Consider the following 24,920-nt stretch of genomic DNA (forward strand, 5'->3'; position numbering starts at 1 on the left):
AGGGAACACCAGACCTGCTCCTGCCCACGGATGGGCCTTCCCTTGGTAAAACAGGAAGCAACGAACTTCCTAGCATGGAGAGGCAGGGTGGGGGTCTGACAGGGTTGGAGCAGAGGAGGAGGGCGGAGAAGAGGGAGCGACGGACTCATGGTACAGATGTTACTTTGCGTATTGGAACATGGACTCGGCCTGACCCCTGTGTGTTGTTTGAATTAGATATATGTGCAGTTGGGGACCAGTGTGTGTTTAGTTTAGACTCGAACGGAGTTAGGCTTTCGTTTGGGTTTTTTGTCAGTTTTTTTTGGTTTGGATCTTTTACCATACCCCTGCCTCTGTGTTTCCTAAGACTCTGCCTTATGAGTCCTGACACTGCGGGAACCAATCCCTACCCCACAGCGTCACTATTATATATACATGTATATGTATGAACGTATGTATATATAATATTTTTTGGTTGGGAACAGATGGTTTCCAATAATACATTTCTTTATAATTATTACTGGTAATTAGTAAATATTTGCATGCCATATTTCAGATAGAAATAGTCAAGGAAACATATCATGACATGCATTTGAGGCAAGAGCAATCATGGCTGGCATCAACGGTCCGCAATGGTACATTCAGCATAATTATTTACTGTCATGACCATGGTCTGTTTCTTACCAGAATAAAGCATTGAGCAGAAGAAGTCTTATATTTACGACAATATTTACATTTAGTACTTTGCAATGTTGTCAACAGAAACATATTTAAAACGTTATCAGCTTTTATCCGAACGTGTTTTTATACAGAATTATTCCCATGAATAAAATAATTTCCTGTCACATGTCATGTGCTATTAGGATGATGAAGAGAAAGGCTGAATGATGGTATAATACACACAGCTTCTACAGGTCTGTTTGTGTTATGTTCTTGATGTGCATTCCCCCCACCCCACACACACACACACACAGACACACACCTCTGCTTTTTCTCCTTGCTCTCATTTAAGATTGCAGTAGATTAAGTCATTACTGAATCTGAATTACTGATGAGAAACGTGCTAAAAGTTAAATTTGTTTAATTAATGGATTTTTGCTGCGTAGCAACTAAATTATCTTGCAAAATCAGCCAAGCCTTACTCTTCACGTTCAAGCAGGATATGAAAGCAGCATACCAATGAGACAAAGGTTTTAATAACTGATCAGTCCTTCTTCCAATAGGTTTTGAAAATTATGCATGCAGTGTCCTTTAAATGTGTGTCAAAATGATCAACTGGAATATATAATCATCAAAAGAGTGAAAATGTTACAATGGCAATGGGCTGGACACCTTGAAAGAAGAACAGATCAAAGATGGACAAAGGAAGCGATTGAATGGATCCCAAGAGATGAAACATTACCTAGAAGACGACCACATTAAAGAGGGGAAATTAAATCATACACTTTACTGGCTTGACATGGAAATGGGAAGATATAGAACAAAGCAAGTGGAAACATCTTGGAGAGCCTTTATCCAGCAGTGGATCGACATGGTGATGGTGATATATATATACACTCACCTAAAGGATTATTAGGAACACTTGTTCAATTTCTCATTAATGCAATTATCTAACCAACCAATCACATGGCAGTGGCTTCAATGCATTTAGGGGTGTGGTCCTGGTCAAGACAATCTCCTGAACTCCAAACTGAATGTCTGAATGGGAAAGAAAGGTGATTTAAGCAATTTTGAGCGTGGCATGGTTGTTGGTGCCAGACGGGCCGGTCTGAGTATTTCACAATCTGCTCAGTTACTGGGATTTTCAGGCACAACCATTTCTAGGGTTTACAAAGAATGGTGTGAAAAGGGAAAAACATCCAGTATGCGGCAGTCCTGTGGGCGAAAATGCCTTGTTGATGCTAGAGGTCAGCGGAGAATGGGCCGACTGATTAAAGCAGATAGAAGAGCAACTTTGACTGAAATAACCACTCGTTACAACCGAGGTATGCAGCAAAGCATTTGTGAAGCCACAACACGTACAACCTTGAGGCGGATGGGCTACAACAGCAGAAGACCCCACCGGGTACCACTCATCTCCACTACAAATAGGAAAAAGAGGCTACAATTTGCACAAGCTCACCAAAACTGGACAGTTGAAGACTGGAAAAATGTTGCCTGGTCTGATGAGTCTCGATTTCTGTTGAGACATTCAGATGGTAGAGTGAGAATTTGGCGTAAACAGAATGAGAACATGGATCCATCATGCCTTGTTACCACTGTGCAGGCTGGTGGTGGTGGTGTAATGGTGTGGGGGATGTTTTCTTGGCACACTTTAGGCCCCTTAGTGCCAATTGGGCATCGTTTAAATGCCACGGCCTACCTGAGCATTGTTTCTGACCATGTCCATCCCTTTATGACCACCATGTACCCATCCTCTGATGGCTACTTCCAGCAGGATAATGCACCATGTCACAAAGGTCGAATCATTTCAAATTGGTTTCTTGGACATGACAATGAGTTCACTGTACTAAACTGGCCCCCACAGTCACCAGATCTCAACCCAATAGAGCATCTTTGGGATGTGGTGGAACGGGAGCTTCGTGCCCTGGAAGTGCATCCCACAAATCTCCATCAACTGCAAGATGCTGTCCTATCAATATGGGCCAACATTTGTAAAGAATGCTTTCAGCACCTTGTTGAATCAATGCCACGTAGAATTAAGGCAGTTCTGAAGGCGAAAGGGGGTCAAACACAGTATTAGTATGGTGTTCCTAATAATCCTTTAGGTGAGTGTATATATATATATATAAACATAATTCAAAAGAGTTTATTAATTAACTATATGTCCCATTACAATAACATATAGACTAGTGATGTCCAACTGAGGTCCCAGAAAGCCCCATACACATAAGGATTAAGAACTGTCTGCAAGCTGAAGACCATATTAATCTTGTCTAATTAAGCCAGCACTGTATTCAGTTATGTGAGTGGGAGTTGGGTTATAATGAAAGTGATAAGACTCTGGCTTTGTATGACAGAACAGAAAAACAATGGTGGGATAAAGAGAAAAGATGCCATTGAATCACACACTCTGATACCTAAACAAATATATATATATATATATATATATATATATATATATATATATATATATGTATGTATACTGCTACCCTTTGATGCCTCCAGACAGCATTGGGAGTTATTTTTAACCTCGACCTGCACATATTTAGTGTCACTGCTGCTTCTCACTACATTTATAATAATAAGACCCCACAGAGATCTTTGTTGGTTCAAAAATGCCCTATCAAGTCAGTTTGACAGGTTGTTTTAACCTATTTAACCTGTTAAAATGTCTGCTGCTTTCATGGTCATCCACTTGCCAAGCTGATAATATGTTTAGGTTTTTCAGTGATCTTTTTTCCTGATCTGTTATTGGGGAGTTTAAGGACTAAATTAGCAGGGCCCTGCTGACAACCGCCGCTGTAAACAAAAATATGTTTCTTGTTTGATTTTAAAGTATATTTTCATAGCAATAGTTTCCAAACACCAAAGAGAGTATTCAGGCAATATTCTGCATTTTATCCCCTAAACAACTTCGAAAGAAATTAAACATTGTTGCTTCTATTTATCACACATACAGTTAGGAATTGCAGAGTTTCTATATTTATGAAAGATGTCAGTTCTGGAGATGGATTTTACTGAATAAGTGAAACAAATGGATTTACCAGTTGATCTCCTCGAGCTGCTGGCTGTACCTGGTCTTAGAAAGAGCTATTACAGAACATATTTTCATCCTTGAAATGAATTTGAGGGTATTAATCTGCTAGTATTAGATTTTTGTGACACGTATCAACTGAAAAAGAATAATGTCAGCAAAAATATGAATGTAATTTATTAAAGTCAAAACTATTCTGTGAAGGTTTAAGGTGGAACTGGTCCATTTTAGTGCATAATATACCAGTTTTTGATATTATAATTACATAAATAGGAAATGGAGGGCTATTCTGTATTATATTTAATATATTTTCTTCATATTTTAAAGGCAAACTAAATGTTAAGTACAGTAACTACAATTCAAAACAATAAAAAACTAAAATGTTGTCTAGTGCATGAAAGACATTGTATGTATTATGAGTCAGTGGAAATAGCCTTTTTCTTTTTGTTATTTCAATTTTCCAAGATATTATGTATCCTGAATACATCCTTTGGAAACAACCAGGTAACCCGAATATGTGAAACTGAAAGAAGAAGCTTTATCTTCAAAGGACAGAAAATTATCAGTTTAAAATAGACAAGTCATTACCAGTTTACAATGGCAAAATTTATATTGCTAAATTTATATTACAGCTCATGGTTGGCACTAATAAACAAGCAGCTCAGCACATTTCCCCGGAGACTGAGGAAATGCATTCAAATTTGAAAAAGTCTCTCTTTGACATGAAATTGATGAAGCCCCATTTGAAGATTTTGAAATGCAGACGGAAGCCAAAATATTTCACAATTTATATGGCAACTTTATTGGCTTATCACCATTTTTTATTGTTTGCTACATGCTATCTTATAAAAGTTCAATCAATACAATTATTAATGCAGTGCCTACATGAATTCACTTCCAGAATAAATCTAAACTCTGTGGATATATGTATCCTTTTTATCTGGATTAAAGTCTGTCTGAACATTAACCTGCGACGCATTCACCGTTCCTCCTTTCTGCACTTTCTGCTAATTATATATATTTTTTATTATAGAGACGTACGAGTAATTGGATTTGAGACAAGTAAAATGAAAATAAACATTTTAAGAAGTAAATTTAGAAACTGATTTGTGATGAAGGGGCCATATCTCAAAAACTCCTCACCAAAAACAAATTGAATTAATTGAAATTGCCATACTGGTTTCCTCTAGCTGATACATCTACCCAGGGATAGGGAACTGAGAATTGTATTAAATTCTAAATAAAAACTGGCAAGCAGTCTTGTGGAGTTGATTTGATATGTGCAATGTTTGCTGTATCTAACAGAGGAATCCTATCTATAGCTTTATCTTTAGATATCCCCTCTGTGACTGTACAGATGCAGTGTGCACAGAAATCTGTGTAGGAAATATAATGCATGCATACAATCATATTCTGTTCCTTCTCTCTCTGTGTATAAACCTAATGAAAGCCTCATATATTTAACTGGAGGGAAATCAGTTGTTAATTAATGAAGATTTCAGCTCATTATATGAAATTCAGACTTCTTACTTTTCACAAAAAACATAAATCACAAGCTGTTTTTTATCAAAGTTTTTTATGAAATGTAATTAATTCGATCATTTTTGAGAATATGGGTCCGAAACCATTCTGTCTGAAACCATTTAGTGACAACCTGACAGATTTCCAATTATAACACAATACAACTTTAAAAGCAAAATGAGAAACTAATTAAATCAAATTAAAAGTTTTATGTTCAGATTGCACAATTTATACAGAAACAAACGAAATGACTAAAACATCTAAGTAGATGTCCGTCTGATCTCTGTTGTGATATTTATTCATCAGTCTGTGTTTCATTTCTTTACGGAACAATAATCTGATTGTTCTTGAGTGTAACACTGCCTATAAAAACAATACAAATTGCTTGATTCATCTACTGATAGCAACGTACTGCCTATACCCCACAGAGTTGCAAGTCAGTGAACAGATATCTCCATTAGGTTGCATCTTCTGCTTTTAAATAATTACATTATCTGTCTGGGTTGCGTTCCTTGTTGTATAATCTCTGATATGTGAATATTGAAGCAGCAAGATCAACACCAGATCTGCTGGTGATCTGATGAACCATACACTTGTGTCTACAGTTATATGTTTACTCACATCAGTATCATGTGATAATTAAATGCCATGCTTGGAATAAGCAGGAAAATCCCTCCCATCGTTTTATACTTCTTTTCAAACAACTTAATATTACAAACCTCTGATCAACATTGTTCTTAAACAGGACACGCACAGTGCAAAATTAGTGTGATTAATTTACACATTGTTTAGTCACCTTCCAGACATTTCTTGTGAACTGTGTGTTTGGGCTTTCATACTGTCAGTCCACAAACATGTAAAAGGTTACCAGTCACTGTTTGCTGCTGAAATGGATGCATTTGGATTGATATGTTGACATCCGTAGAGGTCTGCAGAGGCCACGGATTTATGTGCAGACAGACAGGTATAATCCTTTCAGGACCCGGTAAGCCATCTTGAAATGAGACTTGGACGTCGTCTCGCTTTCATCCCATCTGCACCCCCAGCAATCCCTTTCCTCGGGAGACTTCGGCTTCATCGTCTTCACAGCCCGTCTTGTTAAACGGTGTTGGTTTAGCATGCTGCAGTTGTTACATCAAAGTTCTCCGACATAATTATTTCATATTCCTTCCCTTTGAAAAAGCGGATGTTAATTATGGAAGAGCTGCAAGGCAGACCAGTACCTTTTTCCCATCTGCCTTTGAATGTGCTAATTAATGGACGGAGTTAGTTTCAAGGGCAAATTAACATAAACTCATGGTACTGCTCCAGGACGGAGAAGAAATCACAGAGAGGGTTAGAGACACGCAGAACTTCCCCTGGAGACGGTTCAGTCTACGCTACTTTCTACACACTTCATTAATCTAACATACCGCTCCTTAGATCGCTGAATTAACTCCGTCTTCCAGTTCATTGAACGCTAGTTTTCCCATCCATTGGTGCTACATTTTTGGTGTAATTGCGGCCAAAATGTATAGTTAGAGCAGTGGCCCTTCCATAATTCTCATTTGTGAACCTTACATTAATTGTTGACAGGAACCCTGTGTCAAACCTAGGCCTGCATGTGGGATTTCAGAAGATTGAAGGGTGGATTTGGGTACTTTTAAGCTTTTAAAATCTAGGATGTAAGACCTTATATATTGCTTACTGTATCTTGTACACACTTGTGTAAAATTCTAAATAACTGCACTGTATTATTGCACTTTGTATTACTCTTATATTTTGTAAGTTGCCCTGCACAAGGGTGTCTGCTAAGAAATAAATAATAATAATAATAATAATAATAATAATAATAATAATAATAATAATAATAATAATAATAATAATAATAATATATTAGGGTTACTTATGTGTTTTTCTTTATTTAATAGATTAATTGTAATACCAAATGGCAAAAATGTAAACAACACTTACTTTTAAAAGTAAAAATAAAGGAAATAGACATATAGAAATATAGAATAGAATACTGTTAAAAATATCTAACATTAGGTTGACAATTTATTAGTTACATCTAGTTTCTCAGAAATATTTAATGACTGAATTATTGAGAGAGAAAACTTTTGCGAAGTCTCCTGCAAATGTTTACATTTTCTATTTAACTTAGTCAATGTGATATTAACCTCACAGATCCTGCCTGAAAAAAACGTGTTGCTTAATATGGCACAAAAGTACTGTAACTTTCAGTTTACAAAAAAATGATAACACGCTGATTAAAAACATTTGGAAAGGGCAATTTTTATGTTCTGCTTACATTTTCATGATTGTGAAAAAGTGATTTCTTTATATATAAATATATTTCAAAAGTGATTAAAGGGAAATGTAACCTTTTGGGATCTGTCTTTGTACTAAATACTGTATCTTATTAATCCTCACAATTTGTGGGTGGCAGATATGGAGCGAACGTTCAATACTTCCAACCTAATCCGTTTCAATCCTGTGACATACATCACATGATCATTTCCTGAGACCTATATTCATTCTAATAATTCAACATTATATATTTAATTAATTTTTAATTTAAAATCCCAAATATACTAGATATTATTACCATCATAGATACCATGAAAGCTTTAAGACAGTTAAAAAGAATATACTGGAACTGACTGTAAGGCTTTGTCTTAATCTTAAATCCTGTTATTGTGTTACTGGCTCAGATTCATTCTCAACAGCATGAAAAGTGCCATTTGATATAAATAGATTGCTATTTAAAAAAAAAATCACTGCTAATAAAGTTCCTTCTCTCTCACAGTTGTTTCTTTGGATGCCTTCGTGTCATCTTAAAATGCCACCATGGGCTTGTGTTTTGAGCCACAGCAATTGTATTTAATTAGACACACTGGGGACTTATGAATAAAGTAGAGAAATCAAGAGAAGCCATCATCAACGGAATGAGATGGTGAGAATCCAACAGCAAAGTTCCAGAGCAAAGTGTGTGCGATGCTTATTGTGTATGAGGCTATTGTCTGTGCTGTGGACTCTCAGGAGTCTCACAGATGTCCCACACCACGGGACCAGTCTTTTGGCCTAACCGGTGTGTTTAGGCTGTGTTGTCAGTTGACCAGTTGCATCACATGATCACACAGGTTGACGTCTTTCAGTCCCTGAGGTTTTTGCAGACTTTAGAGTACACTTTATAAAGACTTAGACTTAGTAGAGAATATATAGCCTCATATACACTCACCTAAAGGATTATTAGGAACACCTGTTCAATTTCTCATTAATGCAATTTTCTAATCAACCAATCACATGGCAGTTGCTTCAATGCATTTAGGGGTGTGGTCCTGGTCAAGACAATCTCCTGAACTCCAAACTGAATGTCTGAATGGGAAAGAAAGGTGATTTAAGCAATTTTGAGCGTGGCATGGTTGTTGGTGCCAGACGGGCCGGTCTGAGTATTTCACAATCTGCTCAGTTACTGGGATTTTCACGCACAACCATTTCTAGGGTTTACAAAGAATGGTGTGAAAAGGGAAAAACATCCAGTATGCAGCAGTCCTGTGGGCGAAAATGCCTTGTTGATGCTAGAGGTCAGAGGAGAATGGGCCGACTGATTCAAGCTGATAGAAGAGCAACTTTGACTGAAATAACCACTCGTTACAACCGAGGTATGCAGCAAAGCATTTGTGAAGCCACAACACGTACAACCTTGAGGCGGATGGGCTACAACAGCAGAAGACCCCACTGGGTACCACTCATCTCCACTACAAATAGGAAAAAGAGGCTACAATTTGCACAAGCTCACCAAAATTGGACAGTTGAAGACTGGAAAAATGTTGCCTGGTCTGATGAGTCTCGATTTCTGTTGAGACATTCAGATGGTAGAGTCAGAATTTGGCGTAAACAGAATGAGAACATGGATCCATCATGCCTTGTTACCACTGTGCAGGCTGGTGGTGGTGGTGTAATGGTGTGGGGGATGTTTTCTTGGCACACTTTAGGCCCCTTAGTGCCAACTGGGCATCGTTTAAATGCCACGGCCTACCTGAGCATTGTTTCTGACCATGTCCATCCCTTTATGACCACCATGTACCCATCCTCTGATGGCTACTTCCAGCAGGATAATGCACCATGTCACAAAGGTCGAATCATTTCAAATTGGTTTCTTGAACATGACAATGAGTTCACTGTACTAAACTGGCCCCCACAGTCACCAGATCTCAACCCAATAGAGCATCTTTGGGATGTGGTGGAACGGGAGCTTCGTGCCCTGGATGTGCATCCCACAAATCTCCATCAACTGCAAGATGCTGTCCTATCAATATGGGCCAACATTTCTAAAGAATGCTTTCAGCACCTTGTTGAATCAATGCCACGTAGAATTAAGGCAGTTCTGAAGGCGAAAGGGGGTCAAACACAATATTAGTATGGTGTTCCTAATAATCCTTTAGGTGAGTGTATAGCATACACATCCCACACCACCTGGATTCTGTCTGTTCAGTCTAAAGCACTTTTGTTGCTTGTTTGGGTTTGCGTTTCTCACTCTGGTACTCCATGATCAGTCAGTGAAGGTGGATTGCCACCGGGGTCCAACTGACTACAACACAATCACACTTCAATAAGTTCTTTATCAATGGATAATAGTTATATTCGGGACACTATGTCATGGGTTAATCCCATATCTAATGATCTGTGTTCAATCTATTTTTACGTCATCTGCAGAGGATAAATGTACTTCTGGATCATGTTTCTTTGATTAAATAATTTTTACAATAACCCTAGAATACCAGAGATATTACCCTTACACTCATTCATATTGTAAACATTCCCATCAGCTTCAGCTGGAGGAGATTTTTCACAAATCATCAATTTGGGTGACATAATCCTGGAACACAGAATTCAAGGATGAAGATGAGTTTCATGACGGACGTCCACACTGTATAAATCAAGTTGAGCCGAATGTAAGGTTGCATGCATGGCTGAAAAAAACATAGTCGATGAATATGTAGATCTATAGTAAAGAAATTAGTTTCTCAGTGGAGCAACACCAAACAGAAACAAAAGGCAATGCTAATAGAAGCTAAATGCTCTTGAAATCCTGGCTGATCCTAACACACATTTCCATACTGCTAAACTAGGTGTCGGAGTGAAGCAGAGCTCACAGAGCAAGCAGGGACGTGTGCGGGGTTTCCATTTGTCTCTGTAGTTTGCTTTTATCTACAGAGGCTCTGTGTGAAATGAAGATTGAAGCCAAATCACTGGGGTGTATGTAGGGTCAAATAAACTGTGATGTCTGCTGTCCTTTGCATTGCAGATCTCAGACAGCAGCCTGATAAAAAGTAAATTGCTTGTGAAAAATGACTTGCAGCAAAGTTAAACTCTTTAATGATACATATATTCCCTTCCGTGTTTTGTTAGTTTTTCCTGCATTGCAGGCATGTCACCAGGCTTTGAGAATCAGTGTCCTCAGTTCCTTTCGTTTTGTAAATCCCTGTTTTACACCGTTCCTGTCACATCTGATACACAGTTCATTTGGGATTTGTCATAAGACCATGAGTGCCTGCACAGTGTGACATCACAATAACAGTGCTCAATATGTAAATCCCTCAAAAATAAAAAATACTTGTATGCGAGGCTCGTGCAGGGGATCTTTAATGTCATATTTATTTGATGAGGTGATATGTGTATCTAGGGGTCCAGGGGTCACAGTGAATCATTTACAGCAATTTCCCCCATACCAGAGATGAGTATAAACCTCACACTGTCTTCCTGAAATACCCATCAAAAATAAATGCTTCTCAGAAGTGCTGGAATCAAAAAGATGATATTTTCATTCACAGACAAATCAGCACATTACACTCTATTGGAGGTAGTAGTGATCATAAACAACATAGTGCTGAAGATTTGTTCCTCAAATAAATACATAAGTGAAAAAATAAAATACTCATCTTGTAACCTGAACTCCAAATAATCGATTTTTTTTTAAGTTTTTTTCTACATTTCAAAATGTACTGTTTGAATCCAAAAAATCTCATTGTGCATGTGTGTTCATACCTGCCACCTTCACCAAGTGGCAGTCAACTTTTTTCATTTTTCGTGGGAACTTTGGTCCTATGAGGGTTCAGAGACTTGAATCTGTATTTTTATAATTCTACTCACATCCACATGTAGTTAAAGGGTTAATCCCTGCTGTGAAGCATGAACCCCGCTGTGATACAATACACAGTTGCAAATTATTCCATACATGTTTCTTATTTATTTTGCTGTTATTAATATTAAGCCGATTCTGCAGTGAACCACACAGATAAAATGACAAATAGGTGACCTGCAATAGATTTTCAGTGTATTGAAGCAAAGAAAGATCATTTGAAATTAATGCTGTTTCTCCATGCAGATAATCCAGTATTAAATCAAACAAATAAAGAAATACAACAGTTTTATTTTTTAGTTTATGTCCATTATTGAATTACTAGTACATAATTAGGTGATTTTGTTTTTCAGCTATGTAGCCCAAAACCTACGTAGTTTTATGGTGATATTATAAACATATATACTATTACTAGCTCTTTGTAATAGGATGCAGTTTATCAGTTTATATTTGACTCTTTACTCTTTCTACTTTACTTTATGCATTTGTGTATTTTTTATAGTTTTTTCATGCAGATCAGTTAAGATTGGTCTGTGTAGACAGTCCTTGCAGTTAAATTTCTTAAAGCTGTTGACTCATCTGCAAGATACTTGTACATCTAGCTTTTTCGGATTAGCTGTAATATGGAAAATAAACCTACTGAATATGTCACTGCATATAATGAAATAAATAAATACAAGTCTGCAGGGAATTTCATTTTACAATGCTGACATGTACTTTACTGGATAATAGAAGTTGAGGAAGAAAGACATTTCTCAGTTTTCTGAGACAATTCACTTTCTTAAGAAGAAGAGAAAATGAAGAGCAGCTGAAATGGCGTGGATGTGGTTCATTTTCAAAGATAAAAACAATCTGTCAAAGTAATTCTCCTTGAAATTGAAATCAAAAAGTGAAATACTGTTTGGTTAACATAGCGGGTATACATGAGTAACGATTCAACAAGTTCTTGACCCTTGAAATGGAATGGCTTACATTTAATCACGTAAACACGTAAAATTATGCTCACAGGTCATTTTTCTGTAGTTACACATTTGGGGTGTTAATAAGTATGTTTATTACAAAGCAATAACGTGCTATAATGCATCCAATATTAGTATTATGATTATAATGTGGAAAAAATATAATCTCTTATATATTTGTTATTTTTTCATCTGTACATTATACAGAATAAAATAATATACCTTCATATCATTATTTGTCCTTTGTCAATTATTATTATTATCTGCAAGTTCAAAATTAATCTGCCACTGGATTCTCCCAACAAACACAATTCAATTCCTATGGATGATTTATTCATTTGTTTCTGTATTTGATAGCATTTGCTTATGAAAGTGACGCTCATCTCTCAACGCCATCAGCAGACAGAATGAAAATATCCTGTGTACTTTGCAATCTCTCTTCTTCCAAGTGTAACTGAAGGTGAGTCGTCTCTCTCATCCTGGCATAACTAAAACAGGTTTTTTAAAAGCTGCAGGGCTCCCAGAAAAAGTTGAGGAAATTGACAAATGGTGTTCATCTTGCTCCTGGTTTGTAAGAGGAAATGAGGCTTCACAGTGTATGTCAGGCAAGTGAATGAACGCTACATGTAGCCTATTGACAAACACTTGAGCTAAATGAAAGTCCGAGCTGAATGGATTGAGGCTTGGATTAAATGGATACTTTCACAAAACCTGCCAGACTTGCATTACAAACAAGAAGCCTCCGGTAACAGAAAAAAACTTAACGAACAAGCAAAAAAACACAAAGCAGTCAAGCACTGGGGTTATAATTGACTGTTGGCACATGGGTTGAAGATTTGGATGCCAGTTTCCGACAGTATTTTGAATGCATTACCCCAAACAGAATTAGTTAGTTTGTTTGTTTACACATTCGTCTCTACATACCTCATTTCACTTCTAAAAAGTTTTTAATTCTTGTCAAACGCCATTAGTGAATATGAAGTACAGCATTCATTGCATTTTTTCATTATATTACATTGTGTTGCAATTATGTTCTTTTTAACATAATTGTTCTTCAGCGTATTTGCATTAATCATAATAAGTGATTCATTGTCAAGAAGAGAAGAAGTATAATAATCGTTTGCCGGAGCTAGTTTCAAGTTGCAATTTATTCCAGCCGGGCCTCGATAAAATTAATAATATTTCCCATAAAGTAAAACAGAAATGGTATTTTAATCCCCTTTAAGTTAATTCAATCCTTTTCATTGCTTTTGATGTAACCTTTGTGTCGCAGCGATTAACTTGCTGTTAAAAGGGAATTCACATCTGAGTTGTGTATGTGACTTGATTTCTGACAAGAGAAGGCAGTACTGAATACTCTATTTCATCCGCAGTATTTATTGCAATAATAAATACAGGTTACAGTTTAATTAGTATGTTTTGAAATCATATTACCAAAGATATTGCCATTGTGTTTCTACGGCACTGAAAATAGATGTAGGTTTAGAGAACATTCCACGAGTCTCCCCTCTCTGTTGGGAGAACCTGTTAAAGAGAAATTATGCATCACTGAAGAAATCATTACCCAGAAATGCCTGGGGAATGAAACAAAGCAATTTCTAATTTTTCCAGCTCTTCAATATTAATGGCAATTCAATACTGCATATGGCCAGCACGGTAGTTTCAGAATTGAAAAAGAGTACCAGTCCAATCCTAAATAATATTAGTAGAAAATCAGCCTTTATCTAAGGTAAACATTACTCTTGTTAAATTAATATTTATGCCCCATTAAAATTTGAAAAGACTGAGAAAAGAATTCTGATTGTGGGAAATAAGCAAAACAACCCAAAAGACACATATGTGCAGAAAATTCTCTTCACTATATTAAATAATTTAAAAAACAACCGACTGGATATTGTTATTACCATGAAAAATATGTTTTTTATGTTCCCTTTTTTGTATTCCTGAAATGTAAACAGAGACTTATATTCAGTTGATACATTTTCAGCTGGACACTCCATTGCAGTAAGATTTACCATAAGTGTTGTGCCATGAATGCCAGAGAAAGGAGGTCTGAAATATAGTTACAATCAATCATTTATTTTGTGTGTTATGTTACAATAAATAAACATGCTGTGTGGGTTCTGACACAAATCATATTATTTGGCTCTTCTTAACAGTATTTTTGAGGGTGGGGGTGGGGAATTGTATTGTATCAGCATGCATCTCTGCAACATTGCCTGGAGGTACTTTTTGTATAATACATACTGCAGTGAATACTGAAAATGATGACTTTAGGTTTATCACCTCTGATAATACAATATCGCTCTTTCGGTGTGATGGGAACAATATGAACATGCAACTGGTATTAAAAAAATGGTAAACCTAAAAATACTAAAACATAGGAACAGCTAAACCTTAAAAAAAAGGAAAAGTCAAAGGTTACATTTAACTACAGATATTTGCACAACACACATATTTTAAATCTTCATTACTGTCCGTTAAGGGCATATCTCTTTAGAAATTGCAGTTTCTGTTTATGTATGTAGTTTTTGTTGTTATTTTTTTTAATAATAATAATAATAATAATAATAATAATAATAATAATAATAATAACAGTATCTGCCCTACTTATGTTTATATTTATATATACAAAGTGTGGGGAGTCACAGAGATGGGAGTGTGATTGCACTCTACATGACTTGGTTATTTATCTCATTGTTTTGGCAACATCGAGGGGGACAGACTTTTGTAAAGGCCACCTCTTATCTGTCGGTTGGAGAGAGAGAGAAAAAACAAAACATCTGCATTTATTAACCTTTCAAATATTCATGTATTAATGGCCTCTGGTTATTTACTTTACTGTTTCAGAGTAGGGTGATATCATCGCGTGCGTCATCTAAAATCACATTTGGGGTTTTGTTTAACGAAAAAGCAACAGCAGGGATGCAATTATGGAAATTGTTCCGCCACCGAGACCACCATGTCTAACTGCTGTCCTTACTGAGGATCCATCTTGTAAGTGTGATTTTAAATGAAGCTGAGAATAAATTTGAAGTTGTATATTTCTGCGTGTAGGAGATAAGCCCCCTGCAGAGGCCAGTGATTTATTTGTGTCGTTGTCGTGGCTCTCAAAGGGGATGCGTGATGTGTTTAATATATTTGATTTTACTGTGTGATTAACTATTCTTACTTCGTGCCATTAATAAGTGGTCCACTGAAAGCCGTATGCATTAGGTTTACCTTTAAACGTTGTATGGAAATGCTGTATGTAGAGTAGGAGTGCAGAAAGTCTCAGGGGACAGAGGGAGAGAGTGACTGAATACAGGTTCTAATTTTCATGGATAATTGTTTACCTAAGAAATGTGTGCAAGACTAATCCAAACTTTAACCCATGATTTTCAATTTAATCATGAATGCCAAACATATCACTCCTTTCTGCTTTCAGCTTAAAAGGTCCTTTTTACATCGTTCCCACTGACACAAATGGTAGGGATTTAGTTTGTGGGATTTATTTTAGATGAGGTGCATAAAAGACACACATAACAACGCTTACTTAAGACCTCAGGCAGTTACTTACTTCTGGAAAATAAAAAATACGACATGTTTTTGGCTTTCCTACACAAGCCAAAGGAATTTAAAAACAGATAACCTGACTCTTAAGTGATATCAGGGAAATTGATGTAAGAAAACGCTATTACCCTTACACAAGAAACTCATTAGGGGTGTCTCTGAGTGGCTTTCAATAGACTTTTTAGTCTGCTTAAGATCTGATATCAACCGCATTGATAAATGCTATAACTGTGCTACCTAATGGTGCATTAAATAAGTAAATGTCCCATTGATGATGCAGAATTAAGTCCCAGATTAAGCTACAGTGTTTCAGTTGTGTTGAGTGCTCAATGTCTGATTGTTTCAAAGACCAATTCTTCCATTATTGAGTTTGCAGGAGCGATGAGTGCTATATTCTCCGTAGTTAGCATCAATTTTGGATAAGAAAAATCAATCACCATGTTTACCCTTTGTGACCAAATAATATGCAGGAAATTAAACCCACAACATGGCTGCAGTGCCTGCACACGCTTCCAGCTTTTGTTATTCACTGCTACATTTTCTTTCACAGTACAAAGAGAACAGAACATAAAATGTGTGTGCATATATATATATATATATATATATATATATATATATTCTCATTAACACTTTTCAGTTAATAATAAACTGACTTCACTGCACCTTGGTGTGGCGACAGTAACTAGATGCATGTGCAAGGTGAAATACAACTTTAATCAGGAGATGTTAATCACCTGATTAACAAGTCTGTCTAAAGAGGTTCTCACCAACCTGTCTGGCCAATGCGATGATTTATGGCTAACAAACCCCAAAGCAAGAAGGAAAATTGTAATTAAAATGAACTTCATGTTTAACAGCTTTGTTAAATCTACGAAAACATACGTACAATGGATAATTAAAGTCAAAAGTTATGTCACAGATGAGAAGTGAAAAGAAGAGTGAAAATTGGGGTCGATTTGGAAGAAACGGCACACTGTTGAAATAAAATGTACCTATTTGCTGGAAGAGAAAATAATTGATCAATGTGTACTACCAGTGCTCACTTACATCTCAGAAACCTGGTCACTAAATTCAAAAATGTTACAGACACTGTGACCAGGTTTCTTCAATTATCCGTTGATCTACAAGCTGTTAAACATGACTTTGGTTTTACTCAGGTTCATTTTCAGACCAGTTTTTTTGCTTGCATCTGAGAGTCCTTCTGAGAGAGCTGCAAGTGTTTTTTGCAAATATGACGATGTCATCGGCAGATCATAAATTGTTTAAATTAGCTCAGTTTAAATTGATTCCTTTTTCTTCCAAGTCTAAAGTCTCGATCACTTCTTCAAGAGGTGCCTTGAAGATATTTGGAGAGACTGTGTCACCTTGACATCAACTTTACAATTCTTGATCTGGTCAGATATATCTATCAGGCTAGAGCGTTTGGACAACCCATACATCTTGATAAAGTTTGTCCTCAGAAATAAAGATTAATATAATAATCAGAAATAAAGATTAATATTTCTCATTAATATAATGACATATTATATATATATATATATATATATATATATATATATATATATTATATATTATTATATATTATATATTATATATTATATATTATTATATATATATATATATTCTGTAGAAAAAGAAAGCAGATGGCTTTGTTGTGTCCAGTTATCCTAATGTATTTGTTAAAAAGGGAATTGATTTCTGCAGACAATTTTACAGTGAAATAAATAGTAAAATACATATATGATTAAATATTGCTCTATTAGTAGTAATAGTCATAATAATGATTATTATTATTTTACCAAAACAGTATAATAGGTGTTATTCTGTTCAACAGAATTAAAGCACTGCAATGCTCAAGCCAAGGAAATCATTTGAAACAAAGAAGTGATTTGTCACCCTCTATCATGGCTGTAAACTCAGTGTAATGTTGGATTACCTGCTTATTCTAGACGACATAACAAAAAAGAGCAATGCTTGGCCCAAAGCAAAGCTTCACATCCATGGGTGTAATCAGGAGATTTATATGTCATAATACTCTTTGTTACCATGATTATGAAATGCTTTCAATTTCAAGGTTTAAAATGTTTCAGCCAAGTATTTCAAGTGACTTGTATTTGCAGTTATAAAGAAGGTTTTCTGGCTCTTGTTCTCATCATTTGGTAACATTTATTCCCACAGAAATGCAAATGTGTTTATATGCTGGTGCTAGTGTGGAGCCCCCAGAGACGATGATTAACACACTTCTTTAACATCTTGGGGTGCTACATAATTGATCCATGTTTGTACCTTTATTATTATTACTACTACTACTACTACTACTACTACTACTACTACTACTACTACTACTACTACTACTACTACAATAAAATAATGTTACTAATAATAAAATATAGAACACAAACCATTTACCCAACAATTCCCCTAAAAAGCCTCCTCCCAACCCTCCCAACACTTGTAACGGCATCTCTACAGAGAGGTGAACAGGGAGTTACCAACTAAGACAATGTTGAAGTTTCTTTTTGAACCACTGTTTACGATATGTGTTTGCCTTGTGTTGACGTTTCCCTTCAGTGCCCACCATTTGGAGGTGTGAGTACAAGCAAATATTGAAACAATGCAGATAATTAATGCTCTAATAATGAACACCTTAAAGGTAGTTCATCATATTAATGCTGAAGATATCTAATTACTTTTTCAGGCATGAACAAATATGTCAGTGTTTAACGCCATTGATCTGCCAATTCCCAAAACAATGGCTTTGGAGTCTTTTGTGATCGTTCTGCATTCGCCCTCTTTATACTGCTGTTGACAACAGTCGTGACAAACGAAGTTACGTGATCCGATAATCCACATAATGGGAACTGAAGTAGTCATCTGCATAATGGTAGTGATGAAGTGCTTTATAAAAGGGTTCGGGTCACAGAAATTCTTCACACCGAGAACTAAAATATTGGAATAGACATTCAAAAAATGTTGCCAGAAAGAAATATGAAGTCGCAGAAAACAAGGGACAAACCAACCCTGTTATTAAACACTTGGTGGGTTATATCAGGAGTACAAACCACCAGCCTCTGTATTTTATTTGACTTTTTATGCTTTATGTTTTGCCACCCCCCAATACTGCACTACTTTCCACAAATTTCCAGTAGGGAGAGTTTGACTCTGATGAGTATGCGCCGAGATAAGGATTTCCTTTGAAGACATCTATTTATTTTTCACAGATTTCTTGAAATAACTGCTCCTTGATTGGCATTCGTGTGAATGGAGAGGTGACTGAGGGCAAGCTGCTGTAATAGGAATTTGCTGCAGACCTGCAGTTGTATAGTTTGAGATTACTTTCTAATTAATTTCTAGGGTATAGATATCAGCTACCATGAAGTTGGCAAAGTACGAGATTTTAAAAGGTGGGAATCTTCATGTTTGGATTGTTTATTTAGAATGGAAAAAAGAGTGAAGAGTCAATAAACAGAACTTGATTTTAAACACATAATATGCACAATGCTTAGAATAAAATAAGCTAATTAAATAAACAAGTCTGAGTAGTGTGATGCCTGTATTACTACATTCCTCTCCTTTATGAAAACAAGTATTTGTACAGACGTACCCCTTACAGCTCATTGAAATAATGCTTCATTCCTCCTGAAAAGTGATGAAATTAAAAGCTATTTGCATCATGTATACTTGCATGCCTTTGGTATGTCATTGAATAAAGCAAAGAAGCTGTGAAAAGAGATGAATTATTGCTCAATCTACAAAGATATTCTAAAATGGCCTGGACACATTTGTTGGTACCCCTTAGAAAAGATCATAAATAATTGGATTATAGTGATATTCCAAACTAATTCATTTCTTTAATTAGTATCACATGTCTCCAATCTCGTAATCAGTCATTCAGTATATTTAAATGGAGGAAAGTAGTCACTGTGCTGTTTGGTATCATTGTGTGCACCACACTGAACATGGACCAGAGAAAGCAAAGGAGAGAGGTGTCCATGGAACTGTAACCAACCTCCCTGAGCGCGGCTGCAAGAGGAAAATCGACTCCAGATTGAACAGAAGGATAGTGCGAATGGCAGACAAAGAACCAAGGATTACTGCCAAAGAGATACAAGCTGAACTCCAAGGTGAAGGTACGTCAGTTTCTGATTGCACCATCCGTCGCTTTTTGAGCCAGACATAAAAAAGCCAGACTGGAAGCTGCTAAAATGCATATTGACAAGCCACAATCCTTCTGAGATAATATCCTGACAGATGAGTCAAAACTGCAGCTTTTTGGGAAGTCACATTAGCTCTATGTTTGCAGAAAGGAACACCATACCTACAGTGAAACATGGAGGAAGCGTGGTTATATTTTGGGGCTGCTTTGCTGTGCCTGGCACAGGGTGCCTTGAATCTTTGCAGGGCACAATGAAATCTCAAGACTATCAAGGCATTCTGGAGCGAAACATACTGCCCAGTGTCAGAAAGCTGTGTCTCAGTCGCAGGTCATGGGTTCTCCAATAGGATAATGACCCAAAACACACAGCTAAAAGCACCCAAGAATGGATAAGAACAAAACATTGGACTGTCCTGAAGTGGCCTTCTATGAGTCCTGATCTGAATCCTATTGAACATCTATGGAAAGAGCTGAAACTTGCAGTCTGGAGAAGGCACCCACCATCAGTTTGCTCAGTAACAGTGGGCCAAACTACCTGTTAACAGGTGCAGAAGTGTCATTGAGAGCTACAGAAAATGTTTGATTGCAGTGCCTCTAAAGGTTGTGCAACAAAAAATTAGGTTGAGGGTCCCATCATTTTTGTCCATGCCATTTTCATTGTTTTATTTACAATATTATGTTGAAAAACAAAAGCAAAGTCTGATATCTGTTAAATATGGATTAAACAATGGTGGATGACAATTACTTTTGTCAGTTTCAAGCTATTTCAGAGGAAATTGTGGATTCTTCGTTTTTTGTGGAGGGGTACCAACACATTTGAGCACGTCTGTAACCATGGCTTTAACATAAACCACTCCAAACAACAGTTACTGACCCTATGTATTGTGACAGATATCAGTAACAAATTAAGGTAAAGTATCTGTGATTGATTTTAGGCAGTGTACTGAAGATGGAGATAATATTGAATCTCTCAGCACAGCAACCAGACAGTAGCTATATTCCTGGTATAAGAAATATCTTCCCCTTAATTGTATTATACCAGTTCATTACGATTCAGCCCTTTATGTATATGACCCATAATCGTATCGAGTGAACTTATTCACTCATTCATTGTAATTGAGGAAGTTACACTGCGCCACTGAAACTTCTTAGAAAGTTGAATCTTAAGCTATGTGCCCTAGGGTTCATACGCTCTCAGCTGGACTCTGTATTTAATTATCTTCGAGATCGGGAGCAGTGTGTGGTGTTAAATAATGTTAAATTGCAGAAAGTGATAATACGGAAGGGAATCTCACAGGGCTCAGTTTCATTTCCACTGCAGTTTTGTTCATAAGATAATGATAAAGGCAAAGGTTTTCAATTTCATAATTGCTGTCTGTATGCTGATGACACCCTGCTTAATTTATATGGTATCCATGTTACTGCTATTAAAGATAAATTACTGACTGCTTCAAACTGGCAGCCTGGTGCCTCTGTTATAGAGTTCAGAGACTAAGAAATTTCGTCCTTGTACAAACTATGAATGGAATGCCAAATAGGTTTACGGCTTGAATGAAAATCCGCAGGAAAATGTCAGATTCTTTGTGCGGTAACTGTCACCATTTAAATACCAGTGGTGACTAGGGTTGCAAAAACCAACCGAATAGTGTGGGTTTCTCCTCTACACAACTGGTGTGATTAATTGCCATTGCAGGAGACAGATGTCAAAAGGAAATTGTGCTGATAGGTGTGTGTATGCGGTGAGGGAACAGAGAAAAATAAAGACACTGAAGAAAATACATTTAAAATCAACAACATTGTCTGTAATTTGAGGGAGAAGTAAACATTTAATGAGAAAAAAAGAAAATCCCGAAAATGAGAAACATTTGACAAAGCTAAGTTTTAATTCAGGATAGATATGAAGGAAGGAACTGCATTATTTTGAGTATTATATTTACGTTTTGCATTTAAATTAATGTAAGTGAGGGTAAGCTAGACTTTCTGTACTGACTTAACAGAATCAGATTTATACAGAAATGGGTTCGGGCTGTTAGGGGTTAAAGTGTGACAGGTAACCCACTGCAGTACAATGGGTTATCAGGAAAAGTTTCTGCATCTGACACTGCAATGCAGTATCACAGAACAAAGTAAAGACTCTGACTATTATGTAGGTGTCATGCTTGTACATTTTATCCCTGTGTGGAGAAATGATTTCAGTTTTTATGTAGGTAGGTCAGTAACATATTCATGTAATACCATAAGGCACATCTAGTTGACAAAATATTTTACAGCATTGTTATATTTGTTTCATTCTGTCTGCAACTTTTGAATTTTATTTTAATTTCACAATTTATTCATCTATTGTAATTTCTTTCTCCTTCCACAGCATATCTGTTCACTTGTGGTTTGCAAGCACAGGTGCCGAGTCCCGTTGCTCCCATATCCTGAGCTTTCTTGTTTGCTAAATACTTGTGCAGAGACAACAAAAAAAAGCCCTAGTGTGTGTTCTTTCTCTCCTTCTTCTCCGCTTTAAGTTAGAGTTGTGAATATTACTCATGCTCTTAAATCAGATTTTAATTAATTTTTCATCAAAAGCGCTCCACCAGGAAATGCAGATAAGAAGCAAAGCGAGAAAACAGATGGCAGGAGAGATCCGTGTGCAATATGGGATGCAAAAACACCCTTTATGCAACCCAGTCAGGTCAGTAGAGCTTGGGGAGGCAATCACAGTCCAGCCGCTCCACCAGATGGACTGGGGTTCATTGACGGAGATCGGAAGTGAAATTGGTAAAGTGCAGTTTAAGCCTGTGAAGACTTCTCTTATACACATGATCTTCATCTTAAAGATTCACACAATCCTGAACATAACAATACATTATTCTATTGATGTTTATAGTTATTAAATGATATCGACTTGGTCACATTAAGAAAACATAAGAACATAAGAAAGTGTCCAATCGAGAGGAGGCCATTCGCCCCATCGTGCTCGTTTGGTGTCCATTCATAACTAAGTGATCAAGGATCCTATCCAGTCTGTTTTTGAATGTTCCCAAATTGTCTCTTCAGCCACATCGCTGGGGAGTTTGTTCAGATTGTGACGCCTCTCTGTGTGAAGAAGTGTCTCCTGTTTTCTGTCTTGAATGCCTTGAAGCCCAATTTCTATTTGTGTCCCCGGGTGCGTGTGTCCCTGCTGATCTGGAAAAGCTCCTCTGGTTTGATGTGGTCGATGCCTTTCATGATTTTGAAGACTTGGATCAAGTCCCCACGTAGTCTCCTCTGTTCCAGGGTGAGAAGGTTCAGGTCCTCAGTCTCTCCGAGTACAGTACCAACAGTACTCTTGACAGTACCAACATTATGACACATCCCAGCAAAAATGTTCATTGTATTCATTCCTTTCAAGAACCACGGACACGCAAACATCTTGATGTCTCATCTTTGGGAACACTGAAGTGGAAGCTCCTATGTCTGTTTACTGGACTGAATGCCATTCAAGTTTCCACGAAGCAGCAACTGCTCTTGATGTTCTGCATTTCAAGTTAATTAAAAAATCATCTGCACTGTATTAAAGTTAATACCGACTGGATGCAAACCGTTTTTTCAGTCCAGAGTTCCCCCTACATTTATGTATCAAGTGCCTGACAGAGAAGAAAGGTAACATTTAACTCTGACAGTACACTAAATATATTCATAGGCTACTGGAGAGTAATGAAAACCGAGTTCGAGACATGAAAGATATGCAGAGTGAAAGGGATGTCACGTATAAATATTCAGAAGTATAATTCTTCAATATGCTCAGGCCATGCTATTTACAGGGGACTTGTGTCAAAACAGCCCTGGGCATTCTTGAGATCTTGTAACGTGCTTATTTTGTGTCCAACTCCTGTCGACAGGGCCACGCTTGATAGCTGCCCCCATTAATATCAATTGCCACGTTTGTGTTTCAAGAGGATCTCCATTCTTATTTGGACGTCTTCTTTTAATTAAAGCTTACAGGGTCTCTGTTCCAAAACAATCCTTTTTGTGCCTAGCCTGTTTGTGCTGCATAATTAGGATGAAAGAACAGCTCACCCAGAACAACAGCATGCAAGAATGCATTTGCAACCATTGAAATGAGTTGCATATTTTCACCTCTTTCATGTTTAAAAAATAATCAACTGCTATCACAGTCCTGATTGTTTTAATGTTTTTAAAGCACTTGCAAATTGTCTTTCTCATTCTTCTCCAAGAAGGTGTTATAGATTTACCCTTGAAGTAATGTGTACCAGCCCATTGGAATTCTGGGTATTTTATGAAAGTTCAAATTCTAACCAACGAACATGTGTACATACTCACTAGTTTATTTAATATACTTATTAATAACCTTTATAAACAGGTGCACCTTGTTTGAAGAAATGGGATAGAATTAACGGACATGCACACTGTTGCGAACACCACAGTAATTCTGCCCTAGATTTTACTCAGGGTTATTGCAATGTGCAAAGGAATTTAAACAATTTAAGAAGGAATCCCACATCAGCCCTCCAGTGCCATCTGTTCATGGCAAACAGGAGAAATTTCTGGATTTGTTCAACCTATATATCAGAAATATGCTTAAATGTTTAAGTTGTTTCAGATGGGCTGTAGTTGCCCCCTTGGAGCACCCTTCTGTGCATTGAATTAAATTTCTTAATGCGCAGACCATTCTGTTTCCTTTTATTTCGTACAGCAGACGCCTGATGTTTTTCCTGCAGAGGCTCTTGCTTATGTTAGGGTGAGATTAGTGATCCCATGGCAACTGTATAACTGTCTACATTTTTAACTCCAATAATAAAGTCAACATATGCAAGTCTGTAGTCCCACTGCCAATCGATACGGGAAACCATGTTGTACGTTGTATCTTTCAGACTTCAATATCATTGGCAGCCTTGGCAAAATAATTTAAGATCAGAAAAACATGTAGGCCATTTTATGATA

The sequence above is a fragment of the Amia ocellicauda genome, chromosome 4, assembly GCF_036373705.1.
Source record: "Amia ocellicauda isolate fAmiCal2 chromosome 4, fAmiCal2.hap1, whole genome shotgun sequence".
NCBI lineage: Eukaryota > Metazoa > Chordata > Actinopteri > Amiiformes > Amiidae > Amia > Amia ocellicauda.